The following is a 17,599-nucleotide window of genomic DNA, read 5'->3' on the forward strand; positions in this document are numbered from 1 at the left end:
GCAGCCAGAAGTCTAGTGAGAACCAGAGAAGCTTTCTTCCTCTGACAGGGACAGTGTGGCTCCTAGCCTGGCTGACAGCCCCCATCACCAGGGGGGTGGGTGTTGGGAGCAGGGGAAGAATCTTATACACACACACGCTTGTCCCCACTCCTGAGCTTTTCCAGTCAACCTGAAGTGACCCAAGGGTCTGTACTTTTAAATGCCTTCCAAGTGACTTGATGATTGACCAGATTCAGTTTGGCAACCCACTCCAGTGTTCTTGCCTGGAGAATCCCAGGGACAGGGGAGCCTGGTGGGCTGCCGTCTATGGGGTCACACAGCCGGACACGACTGAAGTGACTTAGCAGCAGTACCCCATAAATATACCAGGTATCCCATACCAGCTCTCCTTGGGGCTTCTCACGTGGCGCTAGTGATAAAGAACTCACCTGCCAATGCAGGAGACACAAGAGACACCAGTTCAATCTCTGAGTCACGAAGATCCCCTGGAGGAGGGCATGGCAACTCACTCCATTGTTCTTGCCAGGAAAATCCCATGAACAGAGGAACCGGACCGGCTATAGTTCATGAGGTCACAAAGAGTAGGACATGAATGAAGCAGCTTAGCACACGTACATACACCAGCTTTCCTTAGGCCATTTTATAAGATTTAAAAAAAAACAAATGGATATTTATAAGATATTTTAAAAAACATTTATAAGATATTTAAAAAACAAATCGCTTTTTTCCCCTAAGTAAATGCTTCCAGTTTAGTAAGGCAACTAAAAGTGTTCATTATGAAAAGTATTCATCACTGGAGTGAACTCCAAGATTTTAAATTCATTTTGAGGTACATGTGAATGATAAGAGGCTTCTTCATTTCTGTGGAAAAATAAATTATTTCCAGTACAAAAAATGATCCAATATAAATATCTCCCTTTTATAAAATAATAATCCCTTAGCTGTATTAAGAAGACTCTTCTAGAAGCTTAAAATAGTTCAATACTCCTAAGAGTAAATGTCTAATTTTGGTATTTTACTTTAAGTGTTTGAGTTTTTTTTTCTTTTAATAAAGATACAGTAGGGCCAAATCAGGTCCAATTTATTCTTTGAGGATTATAAAACACTCAAAAGTATAAAAAAGGGATATTTTGTAGGCAAGAATGAACATTCATGAATACCAGATTTTATAAACAATACAAATGATAGTAACTTGGAAAACTGAGCAAAATTCAACGACGACAACCAGTATAACAGAAAACAATCCCTTAGGTATTGATAATCATCCTAGACTTTGGTGAAAGGAGTCATAAAAATCAAAGTTAAGTGGAGCAGTTACACAGGACTTGGAGGATCGCGTGAGCAGGGCGTGGGGATTGTAGGTAGGGACTGGCACATCTGGCTTTAGTAGAGAGATGAATATGGTGAGCTATTTTCGTCTGACTGACCATTATGCCACAGAAACATGCAAATGCTTTCCTGGTTTCTTTCTCTTCAGATTCCATAGTACCTTTGTTTCTCTCTGTTCCTCCTCCTCCTCCCTCTCTCTCTCCTTCTCTCTTGGTGGCCATTAACTATACTGACAGTTTGACAGGCTGAAATAAGGAAATAAAACACTTAAACATTGTTTCCTGATGTATGCATTCATCTCTCCTGCCAAACACAGATATTGAGGAGATACTTCACTCCTCCTGTCAGCTTACTAAATTACACCCCAGCTTGTAGGTCTCTCAATCTCAGTGAAGCTCCCTTCCTTCCAGAAGAATATGCAAGAGCTTCCGTCTTTTCGCCGAAATCCTTTCCTTTATCATTTTTAATAGTGAATTTTCCTAAGCTCTGGGTTGGATCTCTGTAAGGGGCTGATTATCTTCCTACTTTTTAAAAGCTGGCAGGGTTCAGTTTTATTTTTTAGAGCGCTTTCACTTAAGCAAGGGCAAATGGATCCTGAACCTGGTTAAAGGTTTCTTTCTCAGAACCAACCAAGAGTTCCAACTTTTTAAAACTAGGTACTCATTAACCTAACACTGATTTAACACTAATTCTCTTGCCAGGTCCAGTGATAGAAAGAAGGCTGATCAGGCTTCTGACATCCCCAAAACATGCCCGACCACAAATAATAGAAGCTTCTGCCATTATTATTTGCATGGGGCAACTAGATTTTTCTGTTCAGCAAACTTTGAAAACCTTACAAATTAATAATTAACTTCTTCCAGAGGTGGCTGTTGTAGATTAAATTTTGAGAGAATAGTAGCTGAGAGGGAGGCATTAAAGGAGAGAAAAAGATTTTCAATTGGTTATTTACCTCTTTTTCATCACCATTAACATGAAGAAGAAATTTCAAGGTGAAATATTCAAGAATTTGAAACAAAAAGAATAATAGAAGTTAACCTCTAAGACTTTTTATTTGCTTCATTCTTTTAACTGCATTTATCCAGTACCTACTCTATGCAGTGCTCAAGTATATATTCTCTGAAAGATGCTGAGGACAATCCCACATCTCCTGTCTGGTTCCTAAGATACTTGCAGTCTAGAAGAGATGCCACACTTGTAAGTAAGTAGAACACAGGTGGAAACTATTCCCAAGTGGAGCTAGAAATAAAATGTGATGGAAATCAAAGAACGAAGAAAGCAGCCCTGCCCCCACCACCCACACTGAGAAATTCACAATACAGTCTCCCTAAGAGATCAAAACATTTCCTCTACAAGACTTACACATTTTACTGTAATTCCTTGTCTTTTTGTTGCTGTTGTCGTTATGTATGTTGTCTGTTAGGCCATAAAATCTGTGAGGCCTTGTGCTTTGTCTAGTCTGTTCATGAATGTATTTTCAAGAACCCAGTAAGCTGCAAGTAATGTGTTCCCAATGAATATCTGTTGAATGGGTAAGTGAGTCATCCTGTGATAATAAATAGTGAATGAATCTGAATCTTCTAAGGAAGATCTTCTGAATTTCTGATTGATATTAATTCCCTATCTTATTGAAGATCACCAATACGACAGAAGACTTGTGTAAAGTTGCTGGACACTCCAGTGATCATAGATACCATATATAATTAGCACAACTGCCAAAACAACCATGACCAAATGACAATTTTCGTAGAGCTAACAGGCCTCCTTTTACTTACAAGGCCCCTCTTTTGCAATATGACCACCTTCAGTGATTACAGGATTAATCACAGAGGTGAGTAAATCTCTCTGCAGCGTTTCTTTCTCCTCTTCGCTTCGTATTTTTCCCAAGAAATAATACTTTCAAAAATAGCCTTGCACCATCTTCCAAGAATTGTAATCTAGTTATTGCTAGTATAAATTATCCATAGAAGTGAAAGGTTACTATAGTAAAGATTATAAAAATGTAAAGATAAGTTACTCAGAAAATCCACTTGCAGAATAGCTTCACCAGATGAGATTAAATTATTTTACAATAAACTATTTGGTATCCAAATCATTTTGCTTTATCAAAAGTTATCTGAAATATTAGCTACTATTCATTAAGCATTTATTTATAAGCAAAACACATGGTGCTACATGAATATTTCTTCACTAAAGCCCCACAATTACCTTATAAAAGAGAAATTTTATCCCCACATCACAGATAAAGAAATTGAGGCACTGAAAGATTACTCTGAAAGTTGAGGAATCCAAGTCCACCCTGCTCTGAAACTCCAACAAATCATTTATATTCTTTGCTCAGCACTCGTTATATAATGCAGTGATTGTGTTTATTTTGGTTTAAAATTCACAAATATTTCACAAGAAAATTCTTCTCAGTAGTGGTCATAACTTAGCACTTTCGAGTTAGTATCACATGCAAAATTCAAACTTAGTTACCTGGCTTGAAAAAATATACAAATTATAGCATTTGCTATCTCATGATAAAGTCTTAAATGTCTGATTCAAAAATGCCATTGCGATTATAAGGTGGCAAATTATGCATGAGACTGGTGGGGGCGAAGCTCTGAGAACTGGGTCTTGCACGGGTTTCATGGGTAAATTAGGACATATGCAATAGGATTTTTGGACTAATTTCTCCTACGTGCCTCTTGTCTTGTCTTCTCCCACTGTTTTCTCAAATGTCTTGGCAACATATTAATATATTACCCTTTAAAATGTTAGAAAGAGTACTTTGGGGAAAATTACTCTTCTTGTTCTTCCTTAACCATACATCTGGGGTGAGATATGAATAATTCTGATCCCCAAAATTGTACTCTTTCTATTATAATATATTGCCTGCCAGTAATTTCTTCTGGTTTTAAGAGTCAAAAGAAATTCCGTTTTTGCCATACTCCAAAACCCTTTTCTAAATTTAATTCATATATTTGATCAAGGGATTAAAAAAAGGCTAAAATTTTTGTCCTCAATCTCTAAAACACCAAAATGATTCTATGCATATCCTACCCTTGACCAAAAAAGACATCTGAAAGGCACTGAAACAAAAGGACTATCTCTTTTTACCACACTTACATCTTTCCTCAATTTTATTTTAAAAATATTTACTCATAATAACACTAGATCTTTATATCATATAATATGAAAAACAAAAGTAGGAGAGTGAAAAATAGAACTAGTAGAATTGCAGGGACAAGAAAAAGAAGGAAGAGAAAAAAGAGAAGAAAGAGGATATTGAATAAATAAGAGGAGAAAGATTCTTTTTGTTTTGTCCACATCTTTTGGTAAAGTTAGAGGTTTGCTTTAAAATAAAATAGTTTCTTTCAATGCTCAATGACATTTTATTTCTAGGTAACTTCCTTCTGAAATAGGTTAATTACAGAGGCAATTAGTCTAGCACACACAGGATGTCACTATTCCCTTATATAAATAGAATTGGCACGCATGTTTCAGGCAGAGAAAAATATCTGTAAAGACCAGATTTCAAAATGTAATAGAATTTTGTGCTATTTTGCCAGTTTGGGTTAAATTTTCCTATTGTCATCATCCTTATTTACTGAACAGCCTTTATGTTTTATTATCATCATAGAAGCTCTCTATGTAAGTAGGAAGGTCTACTCAAATCATAAAGAAAAAAATCCAAAATGAACAAGTATTATGACATAAAGTAACTGAACAGGAATAAGTAAGGTCTTATTAGCAAGGCAAATATAGATAGGAAAGAGGGAGCTGGAACTGAAAAAGCTAATTCTATATTAGTTTAAACAAATGTTCTAACCTATGCAGTCTCCTAGGTTTTTTGTACAATGACTTTATTTTACATATTCAGACTTTGGAAATTAGTAACTAGCATCCTTCTGACAACCAAAGGCATAGTACAACAGCTTTGCTAAAAGCTGAATATATGTAGCGCTGGGTATCATGATCCAGTCTGGGGACACATGGAATTCACAGGAAAAGTTGTTAAATCATTAATAATGGCATCCATTTTAGCCTGAAACTCCTAACTACTGATTATTGCTTGCCTATTTATCAAAACCAAAATGATAAAGTGCTCTTCAAAAGAATAAATTGCCATATCTAGTACTAAATACATATTCATAGAGGGCACTTTGTCCTTCTTGATGGTGGCTACCCAGGATGACAAAACTGCAAGACACTGATGACATGCTAACATCTATGGTTCATTAGCTCCCCGTTTACGGCAGTAACAGTGAAAGCAAGGTCTTTGGGGCAGATCCTCATATTAATCAATACATTCCTCTCTCTTCTATGACCATAAAGTATTATCCCCGGTTTGAGCAGCTGTCTCAAATAAGGTTTGCTATGGGTCACAACAGTGTCTGAGAGACATACATAGTGACCATGCACTCAAATTTTATTTCCTAATAATGATGGTCACCTTGCATTCGTCTCATGCACAAAGCACTGCATACTGCCTACAAATAAACCTAGGAGAGTATGTGCTTCAGCCATGGGGTTACTCCATGGCTGGGGTTAACCCATGGCATGGGGTTACTCCATGGCTGGGGTTAACCCATGGCATGGGGTTAAGCCATGGGGTTTAAAAATTGGCGCCACCTCTTACAAGCTGTTGAGTCATAGTAAGTTACTCAATTTCTCTCAATTCCCTCAGCTGAAAAATGAGTATGCGAGTACCTACTTCACGAGGTACTTAGGAAGCTTAAATTAGATACTACATGCAAAGATCAAGAACAAAATCTGGCAAAATGAAAAGTCCTCAGTAAATGATAGTTATTATAACATTCTGTAACTTATAAAAAGTGATGGAGTTTTTCTGATTTTTACATCTGTGTGTGCATATTTAAATCAGAAAAGCTTGCATTTAAATTTAAGCTCTTGTAAGAAAATGCAGACTTTTCATTGGTGGTGAAAGTCTACAGGATAAGTTAACTGAGGTTTATAAAGCCTTCTATCAGCAATAGCATCATCCCCTCGGCTAGTCTGTACAGCAGTCTCTTTGGGGTTTCAATCTGGCTTACCTGAGTATATTGCAGCAGCACGGCAGACACAGGCTTTCTTCTACAATGAGTCCAAGACTACCGCTGATGACGTAGGGATGGGCAGGGGATGAAGTGATCTCCCTTCCAGAAGGTGAACGGTGGCACCAAGAACTTCTTAAAAGAACTTTTTTTGGTAAAAGATCATTGACTTTACTGCTTCTATCTGACCTTTCTGCCCTATTTCCCCAGGGAGTTTGCTAGTGGGTGGGTAAGGGTAAGTCAGCTTTGCAGCTAAGCCAGCTAGGCAAATAAGTTGTTTTGACTATAGTGCCTACAAATATAGAGATACGTGCATACGTATATTCTTTCCATGCATGCACCAGGATAGCTCCAGAAAGTATGATAATTCAAAGTATATTACAGAGATTAGAGAGAAACATATTAGAACGTTTCCTTCTCCATAACAACTAAATAAATCATGTTTGTTATTACAAGTCACACACACCCACACGTACACAGTGGTTTCAAGTCTCAAAATCTTTCACTTGGGGATTGCCTGATGAGACTGAGTCCTTTTGGGCAGGAGAGGAACCTCTAGGTTTTAAAATTACTGCTCTTGTATCAATATTTTCAGCTACTGTAACAGGCTGATTTGGACTGACTTTACGGGTAACCAGATCAATCGTGTAGACATTAATACTTATGAGGGCATGTGGAAAGGGAATCAGCCAAAACAGCCTATGAAATGGACTATAAAATCACTGTCAGAATGGACATTATCAACACAATAGAATTCTTCACAGCCCAGTTCTTCTTTACACAAACGAGGGCATAGAACAATTCAAATCAGCTCTGATGCCAGAACTGTGTGATCAGGTAGCGTTAATAACCAGGAGTAGCAGAAAATTGCCGTGAATCTGGCTGGTCAGTTATGAGTTACTCTTTCCTTCTAACTCAGCATTTTAGATGACTTTGGTATTTAGCAATTAGTTGGACCTAATATGACCAATTATTCTGAGACATTTTTCAAATTCTTTAGGATCTCAGAAAATCACAGCAAGTTATCAAGGTGAAAAAATAAGGGCTATTAATATAACAGCATTATACACATAATAAAATGTCCTGCTCCACCAGTAAAACCAGATGATTTGCAAAACTCCATTCCTCACATAAATGCAAAAAATGTAATTAAATACTATTAATTCTATTGTGCCAAGTCACTTCAGTCATGCCCAACTTTGTGCAACCCTATGGACTGTAGCCAGCCAGGCTCCTCTGTCCATGGGATTCTCCAGGCAAGAATACTAGAGTGGGTTGCCATGCCCTCCTCCAGGAGATCTTCCCGACCCAGGGATCAAATTGATGTCTCTTATGTCTCCTGCATTGGCAGGCAGGTTCTTTACCACTTAGTACCACCACATCATATACATATATTATTACAAAAGTATACACATGCAAATAGTTTCTATTCTATTCTTACCTTTATCTTTACCTAATACTATCTAAATATTGAAAAATTCACCTGTGAAATGATGTCTACCTAAATTTTCTGAGTTAGTTTTACTAATTCTTTTCTGCTATTTGCTCTGCTTTTTCCCCTTCTCTCTCTCGTTTCTTGATTTTACTGGGCAAAAATTAGTTATAATTTAGCCTCTTTTTTTTTTTTTTTGCTACATACAGTTTCACTTTCCCCTCTCACTCCTTATTTTTTCTGCCATCACTCCTGGAAGATAGCCATAAGCCACGCTGGAGAAATGCCAGGGTGTCCTGATCTTGCACGGTTTGAGTGCCTCCGTGTATATCTCAGCGAGGCTTACCCAAGTCACCACTTACAATATTGAGTAGAAAGTGCAGGTTGGAATAGTCAGCATTTATAAGTCAGCTGGTTACATGATACAAAAATATATAGCCAACTTCAGAATTTATAGCAATAACATTTATGTATCGTGTTACTCCTAGAACAATCCAATTTATAAAGTGCCTATTGTGTATACATAAGGAACAATCATAAATCATTTACATTAAACAGTGTCAACTAGCAAAACATGACTTTCCCCCTAAATTCTGCACACTGAGATTAATGAGGTTTTTGAAAGGAAGCACAAAAAAAAAAAAAAAAGAAAGAAAGAAAGAAAAAAAAATCCAACCAACTCTGATTCATCTTAGGCAGATAACATACCCATATAAAGGAGCAGGTGTCTGTAGTATGATTTAGAAGACCTATGGAACATCTCTGGAAAATATTAACCTTCTCTGAAGTAGAGAGCCGTCCATGAACTGAGCTAGAAACGTGGCAAGAAACCAAGTCCGTCATCAACCTCAAGCTTTCTTTTATTTCCTTCTCAGTAAAGAATGGAATTACAACAAATAAACAGAGAACACTTCAGGCCCTATTTGACCAGTTGTCTGACATGTTTTCATCTACAGGCATTTTGAGAAAACCTGAGAGAAAGCATGTAGATTACCTGCTTTGTCTCTTTCACTCCTAGTTGGAGAAAAATTCCTATCAGTGACGAAAGCAATCAAGAGTCCTAAAGTGAAAAGCAAATATGTATGCAGATTTTTCTCCCTCTGTTCACTCCCTAGCTTATCCCCTTCAGACAAGCAGTCTACAGATATCTATACTTTGGGGTCTTGAATGAAAACCCATTCCTTCTCTCTAAAAAGCCCTTCAAATAAATAATACGAAATGTTTTGACTGTTCACAACTGTAAAAGTATTTAATCTTAACTGAAACCTCATACCTACACAACTGAATTGGACATTATATAAGAAAAACACAATTTGAATTTCTCTTGCAGAAATTTGCTTCTCTATCTTCCGTCTTTTGTAAAGATTACAGGAGTTATATTTTATTCCTGCCTTAACTCACAACCTTAAAAATAACCATTGATTTGTTTTAGCCAAAATGGAAGAGTAACACTTGTATTAAATGTAAAAATGTTTATTTCTTTAGAAAAAAACTTCATTTCTCCAAATCTATTAATGACTAATTTCCCTATAATTAAAACGAAAACTGAATCTGAAAAACAGAGACAAATGTATAGCCAGAAAATCTATAAACTAGTTTTCACTGAATGAACTACCTGCCGTTTCCTGTTCACAGATAATTGACACTGTGTAGATAGGCTGTAATCCAGAAAGCAAAGCAAAACAAAAACCATACAGAGAGAGAGAGAGAGTGGTAACTGATCTACAAGCTTCTGAATTGAAATAAGAACTGATGGTAAACTGAGGTTTCCAGGAGAAGGGTTTTAAAAATAACATGCTAATCTGGAAAGGCAGATACACTATGGCCTTTGTAGAAAGATTCTGAAAACTGGGCACCCTCCCAAACAGCTGTATTTCACTAGTATTAATTGGTAGGGGAAAATATAATGCATTTCTTCACGACTGAGAGTATTCAACTTAACAAGGAGCAGTGACAACTCACTTCAGTCATAAGCAGATTTCAGTTAAAAGCTTATCCATTCATGAGGAAGGGTGTTCAAACTTCAGAGGGTTCTGCTTGTGTAAAGAGACAAAAGGGAAGACAGAGAACTTTTCTTCAGTTAACATGTTTATTCTCTAAAATTATCTGGTGATCTCGGAATTCTTTCCTATTTTTGATTCACTTGAGAAGAAAAACTCTTGTGCTCAGTGAAGCAATTTTAAAATCCCAGGCTAACCCCTTCTTCTTGTCAATACACTGAGAAAACTATGTAAAAATAAAGCATAATTATGTCTCCCATCTGGGTGGCTGCCACTGTAGTTCTCTGCATTCTAACAAGTTGTTTTCTTCCCAATATTAATGAAAAGTAGACAATGATTACGTAAGCATTTTTAAAGTACTAGTGTGTCCTATGATTGACCTACCTATATTTTCCACCCGTTCTCTCTAGATTTTTCTAATAAAATAAATTTTAAGGAAATAACTGACACTTCACCAAGATGTTTTAAAAAATATGACTAGAAAGAAAAGAAATCAGCAACTCAAAAGGATTTGGGGTCAATTATCAAAAAAAAAATTTCCTTTACAAATTACTTTCATAGACCTGGTTAACATTTTTCAACTGAACTGACTATACTGAAAGGATTTACAATACATGTAAATAAAGATGCCGAAAACAATAAAAACTGTTGATTCAACATTGAAAATGTTCTTTTTTCTCTAATGGAAACCTAAAATTGCCAGTAGGAAGTTCTTAACTTGAGTAAAAGACTTTTCCTCTTCTCCTTATACAAAATAATAGCTAAAGAAATAGCTTCAGGCTGATCTACTACATTCCCACTTTAGCTAATAAGAAAATATAACTTCTTTTCCATTTTTAACTTGAAAACATCATTTAAACAATTAGCTAAGGACGAGAAATGCTGGGCTGGAAGAAGCACAAGATGGAATCAAGATTGCTGGGAGAAATATCAATAACCTCAGATATTCAGATGGCACCACCCTTATGGCAGAAAGTGAAGAGGAACTAAAAAGCCTCTTGATGAAAGTGAAAGAGGAGAGTGAAAAAGTTGGCTTAAAGCTCAACATTCAGAAAACAAAGATCATGGCATCTGGTCCATCACTTCATGGGAAATAGATGGGAAACAGTGGAAACAGTGTCAGACTTTATTTTTGAGGGCTCCAAAATCACTGCAGATGGTGATTGCAGCCATGAAATTAAAAGACGCTAACTCCTTGGAAGGAAAGTTATGACCAACCTAGATAGCATATTCAAAATCAGAGACATTACTTTGTCAACAAAGGTCCGTCTAGTCAAGGCTATGGTTTTTCCAGTGGTCATGTATGGATGTGAGAGTTGGACTGTGAAGAAAGCTGAGCACCGAAGAATTGATGCTTTTGAACTGTGGTATTGGAGAAGACTCTTGAGAGACCCTTGGACTGCAAGGAGATCCAACCAGTCCATTCTAAAGGAGATCAGTCCTGGGTGTTCTTTGGAAGGAATGATGCTAAAGCTGAAACTCCAATACTTTGGCCACCTCATGCGAACAGTTGACTCATTGGAAAAGACTCTGATGCTGGGAGGGACTGGGGGCAGGAGGAGAAGAGGACGACAGAGGATGAGATGGCTGGATGGCATCACTGACTCGATGGACATGAGTTTGGGTGAACTCCAGGAGTTGGTGATGGACAGGGAGGCCTGGCATGCTGCAATTCACGGGGTTGCAAAGAGTTGGACACAACTGAGCGACTGAACTGAATTGAGTATACACAAAATTAAATTTTGTTCCTTTATTCAGGAAATGCCAGAAACAACAAATTTTCCTATACGACTATGGATATCAATGTTGGGTTTTGAGGGGTATTTTGGTTCTAAACAGAGAAGGCAATGACACCCCACTCCAGTACTCTTGCCTGGCAAATCCCATGGACGGAGGGCCTGGTGGGCTGTAGTCCACGGGGTCGCTAAGAGTCAGACACGATTGAGCGACTTCACTTTGGTTCTAAAAGGTATTGATTCAATGTCACTTTCAGAATATCTTAACCTGGAGTCTATATATTGCTATTAAATCTATAGGTTTTGGGAATTATATGTAATATTTCATGTAATTATATGAATTATATGTAAAATATACACATCATTGTGATTTTTTCCTACAGCCAATCATTCTTTTTGACTACCTAGCATCCATGCACCCTCTTTCTGTGAACAGGACCCCATTTTCCTCTGTAATTCAACCTTAATGGCTAATTCATGGAAAATGATGAAGCTGACTGTATCTCCTCCTCCAAGAGAGATGATGATGTTGTTTAGAGGCTAAGTCGTTTCTGACTCTGTAACCCCATGGACCGTAACCCAGCAGGCTCCTCTGTCCACGGGATTCTCCCAACAAGAATACTGGAGTGGTTGTCATTTCCTTCTCCAGGGGATCTTCCCAATCCAGGGATCAGATTGGGAAGATCCCCATTGGCAGGCAGATTCTTTACCCCTGAGCCACCAGGGAAGCCCAACAGAGATGCACAGGATGACTGTGTGATCTAACCAACGCAAATTAGTACAAACAGATTTTGATAGGTCTTCTGGGAAAAAGTCTCTCTTTTTCCTGTTTGATCTGAAGCCTGCGAGGATGTTGTAGCTGAAGCTATGCTGCTGCCACCATCCTGCTACCAAATGAAGCCAGAGACTGGGGCGACACTAGTGGAAGGTCGGAGATAGAGAAAACATGGGTCTTGTTTACAGTATTTTAATCCAGAAGTTAGTTCTGTGCCTATATTTTCTTTCATTTCTTTAGGAAACACAATAATTTATTTTTTAACTATGAAAGTGTGGTAACATATTTATAAATAGATTTTCTATACTTTAATAAATAACACACACACATGCACATTCATACCATCTCACTCCACATATCAGCATAGCTGACTTCTTCAACTTAAATGTTACTGGCCTTTTCTGACCTTTTCAACCTAAGGTAAATTCCCCGCTCTGTCTTCTTCATTCTGTTCATGCTACCCGTCAAACACCTATTGTCATATACCTAACTATTGTCATATACCATATATGTGCCATATACTAGTTCTAATTCTGGTACACAGGAATTCGGTCAGTTTTCCAGTCCTTTTTCAGTCAAAGTTTGCACAGTGCAAGATTACTTCTCAGGAGATAGAGACAGGGAGAGAAAAAAGAGAGAGACAGAGAGAGACAGACAGACTGAGAGAGACAGACAGAGACACACAGACAGTGAGGGAACAAGGGGAACAAGATTTTAAAAACCGAAGGTTCAAGTAGAGAGCCATGTAGGAAGTTTCATCAATGATGGAACAAATCAAAATTCTGATTACACACATACAAGAAAATACATTTAAGCAAATATCTATAGCATAGATCAGGAGGAAAAGATTTTCATGCATTTTGATCTCCATTTCAACCAAACTTAGCTGACATAATTATGGAGCCCCTCAAAGTAACTGCTGGGGTTTAGCTGGGGTTTACCACCTTTGAACTGGCTCTATAAATGCCAAGAGTGAGTATTTTAGATTAAATGAATAGATTAATAAACATCTTTGGCATATCCATTATTAAGGCTGATTTATGTTCTCTTGCCAGCAGTAATTCAAGAAAACGCCATGCTATTCAAAAGACACTGCACGTCATTCTCACTACTTTGCCAACGTTATGACACCATGCGAGTGCGACAATATCTATATTCTTTCACCGAACTAAGTACACACAAAAGCTGATAGATATTAAACCACTTAAAGTTTGCATGGGCATCGGCACAGGAACCACTCATATTTATAACTCTGATAAATGGCCTTTCATTTATAAATTTATAGTGTATCCGTAATTTCTTTAGGGAACCAAGAGGTTCATTCAAAAAATTGCCACAGCATTTATCTATCTAAAGATGATAGATATGGTTTATGAAATTAAATGCTTTTAAAAATTAAAATGATATTGCTAAGAAAAAGGACATGTTCTTTTCTGGTTTGCTTACATTTTTAGATGATCACAACTGCGCTCTCAGCACTTACAATATTTAATCTAAATAGAATATTAATATATTTATTAAATACACCCAAATATATTGATGTTAGGATTGTGAGGCATCAGTATGAACTACTGGGCATCAAGTTCACTTAAATTTATTATTTTATTTTCTAATGCCATTCCTCTGCAGTAACCTTATGAAATATATAAAGTATCATTAGAATATAATATTTCTTATTTAGATTTAGTACTAATTACTAATTACTGTATTTAGTTTTTCAGAACTACTCCCAGCAAACTTCATGGCTTATTGTAAGCATAGACTATTAAAACTATAACAAATAAAATTACTTAAATAAAATGTATATTTGCCAAACATCAATGTTAACTAAATAAGGAGTCCTATTTTTAATCCCAATATACACTTTGTTCAGTCGGAGAAATCAATGAAGGAGAAGATGAAAGATAACAATTAGCACTAAAGTAACCAAGAGAAAAACAGAGTAGTCAAGGTTCTAAGTGCAAAAAGGCAATGTACCTCGTACTACTTGTGATTCATTTGGCATCATTTACTACCATGAGTAGGTAACACACACAAATCTCTGCTTTGTTTTTTTCTAGAGTCATTTGCTTCTTTTTAATCTATCCTATTATTATAGAATCTACCAAAGAGTGAAGCTTAATTATTTGATTTGGCTACGTGAACAATAATCTCCAAATTGCAACTTTCTTTAGCATTAGCTCATCCACTCCAAAAAAATTGTTTCAAATGCTTGCAAAATTTCTATGCAACATATTTCTTACATACTGAGTGCTCTGTATTCTGCTTTAAAAACAGATAATAATCAAAATAAGAAAAAACAAGCAGTTTACCTACCCCTGTGGACCGCTAGCTCCTTGTTGGCAGGAACATCCTTATCATCATCTTTGGGTCACAGGTGGCCAGCACAGCACCTGAGATACAATGTATACCTGTAAATGTGTTTGAAATAATTAAATGATACAGTGGTGACTAGAATCCACTTGGATGGTATGAATTCAATAAAGCAACCAATCTATCTACCTAACCTTTTCCTCTATATCCTATATTATTAAAATTTCAATATATAAGAACATTATGAGTATATGAGCAGTATATATTATTAAAGTAGCAGTATGAATGAGCATACATACTTCATGTATATACATATATATGTATGTATGTATGAATGTATATATCCATGAGAGCTGGACTATAAAGAAGGCTGAGTGCCAAAGAATTGATGCTTTTGAACTGTGGTGCTGGAGAAGATTCTTGAGAGTCCCGTGGACTGCAAATAGATCAAACCAGTCAAACCCAAAGGAAATCAGTTCTGAATATTCACTGGAAGGACTGATACTGAAGCTGAAGTTCCAATACTTTGGCCACCTGATGTGAAGAGCTGACTCACTGGAAAAGACTCTTGAGATTGGGAAAGATTAAGGACAGAAGGAGAAGAGGGTATCAGAGGATGAGATGATTGAATGGACATAAACTTGGGCAAACTCCGGGACATGGTGAGGGACACAGAAGCCTGACGTGCTGTAGTCCATGGGGTCACAAAGAGTTGGACACAACTTGGTGACTGAACAACAACATATATTCTTAGGGCTTCCAGGGTGCCTCAGTGGTTAAAGAATCCGCCTGCCAGCTAGGCAGAAGCAGGAGACTCGGGTTAGATCCCTTGGTCAGGAAGATCCCCTGGAGGAGGAAATGGCAACCCAGGCCAATATTCTTGCCTGTAAAATCCTATGGACAAAGAAGCCTGATGAGCTATGGTCCATGGGGCTACAAAGAGTCAGACATGACGGAGGGACTGAAAAAGTGAAAGTGAAAGTGAAAGTCGCTCAGCCCTGTCTGACTTGTTGCAACCCCATGGACTGTAGCCTGCCTGGCTCCTCTGTCCATGGAATTCTCCAGGCAAGAATACTGGAGCAGGTAAGCTGTTCCCTTCTTCAGGGGATCTTCCCAACCCAGGAAACAAACCCAGGTCTCCTGCATTACAGGCAGATCCTTTACTGTTTGAGCCACCAGGGAAATTACGCATGCATATATTCATATACGTTTGAATGATAACTTTATCCTGAAAATTCAATTCTCAAAAATAATTGCTTCTAAATGCTTTGTTGTTGTTGTTTAGTTGCTAAGTCTCATCCAACTCTTTTTGACCCCACGGACTATAGCCTGCCAGTCTCCTCTGTTCTGGGATCTCCCAGGCAAAAATACTGGAGTGTCTTGCCATTTCCTCCTCCAGGCGATTCTCAACCCAGGGATTGAACCGGAGTCTCCTGTGACTCCTGCATTGGCAGGTGGATTTTTTACCATGAGTCACCAGGGAAGCTCCTTCTAAATACTTATTCCATTACATATTCTTATTGTCTCTGGTATCAGTGGAGGACATACAATCCAGTGTTTGAGATCATGTACATCAGACTTATGCTGACACATGTTCCAACAACACAAGAGAAGACTCTACACATGGACATCACCAGATGGTCAACACTGAAATCAGATTGATTATATTCTTTCCAGCCAAAGATGGAAAAGCTCTATACAGTCAGCAAAAACAAGACCAGGAGCTGACTGTGGCTCAGATCATGAACTCCTTATTGCCAAATTCAGACTTAAATTGAAGAAAGTAGGGAAACCCACTACACCATTCAATTATGACCTAAATCAAATCCCTAACGATTATACAGTGGAAGTGAGAAATAGATTTAAGGGACTAGATCTGATAGATAGAGTGCCAAGAACTATGGATGGAGGTTTGTGACATTGTACAGGAGACAGGGATTAAGACCATCCCCAAGAAAAAGAAATGCAAAAAAGCAAAATAGCTGTCTGAGGAGGCCTTACAAATAGCTGTGAAAAGAAGAGAAGTGAAAAGCAAAGGAGAAAAGGAAAGATATACCCATTTGAACGCAGATGCTAGTCCAAAGAATAGCAAGGAGAGATAAGAAAGCCTTCCTCAGTGATCAGTGCAAAGAAATAGAGGAAAACAATAGAATGGGAAAGACTAGAGATCTCTTCAAGAAAATCAGAGATACCAAGGGAACATTTCATGCAAAGATGGGCTCAATAAAGGACAGAAATGGTTTGGACTTAGCAGAGGCAGAAGATAGTAAGAAGAGATGGCAAGAATACACAGAAGAACTGTACAAAAAAGATCTTCATGACCCAAAAAATCATGATGGTGTGATCCCTCACCTAGAGCCAGATGCCCTGGAATGTGAAGTCAAGTGGGCCTTAGGAAGCACCACTACAAACAAAGCTAGTGGAGGTGATGGAATTCCAGTTGAGATATTTCAAACCCTAAAAGATGATGCTGTGAAAGTGCTGTGCTCAATATGCCAGCAAATCTGGAAAACTCAGCAGTGGTCACAGGACTGGAAAAGGTCAGTTTTCATTCCAATCCCTAAGAAAGGCAATGCCAAAGAATGTTCAAACTACCACACAATTGCAGTCATCTCACACGCTAGTAAAGTAATGCTCAAAATTCTCCAAGCCAGGCTTCAGCAGTATGTGAACTGTGAACTTCCAGATGTTCAAGATGGATTTAGAAAAGGCAGAGGAACCAGAGATCAAATTGCCAGCATCCACTGGATCATTGAAAAAGCAAGAGAGTTTCAGAAAAACGTCTACTTCTGCTTTATTGATAATGCCAAATCCTTTGACTGTGTGGATCACAATAAACTTTGGAAAATTCTGAAAGAGATGGGAATACCAGACCACCTGACCTGCCTCTTGAGAAATCTGTATGCAGGTCAGGATGCAACAGTTAGAACTGGACATGGAACAACAGACTGGTTCCAAATAGGAAAAGGAGTACG

At 37.7% G+C, this 17,599-nt stretch overlaps 1 protein-coding gene across 7 annotated transcripts in view; it reads right to left on the reverse strand.

The window, feature by feature from the left end:
- The window catches only part of SOX5 (SRY-box transcription factor 5), a 1,177,820-nt gene that overhangs the window by 947,322 nt on the left and 212,899 nt on the right, over positions 1-17,599 (reverse strand). For 4 of the 7 annotated variants that reach the window (XM_070371195.1, XM_070371197.1, XM_070371193.1 and 1 more), the window contains exon 3: positions 14,628-14,704. The exons of 1 other annotated variant lie outside the window; for it this stretch is intronic. The gene's annotated coding sequence lies outside the window, so the exon portion shown is untranslated. Of the gene's footprint in view, positions 1-14,627; positions 14,723-17,599 lie in introns of all 7 variants that reach the window. 2 more of the 7 variants (XM_070371198.1, XM_070371194.1) reach the window with 1 other exon arrangement.

Source organism: Bos mutus, chromosome 5 (assembly GCF_027580195.1).
Source record: "Bos mutus isolate GX-2022 chromosome 5, NWIPB_WYAK_1.1, whole genome shotgun sequence".
NCBI lineage: Eukaryota > Metazoa > Chordata > Mammalia > Artiodactyla > Bovidae > Bos > Bos mutus.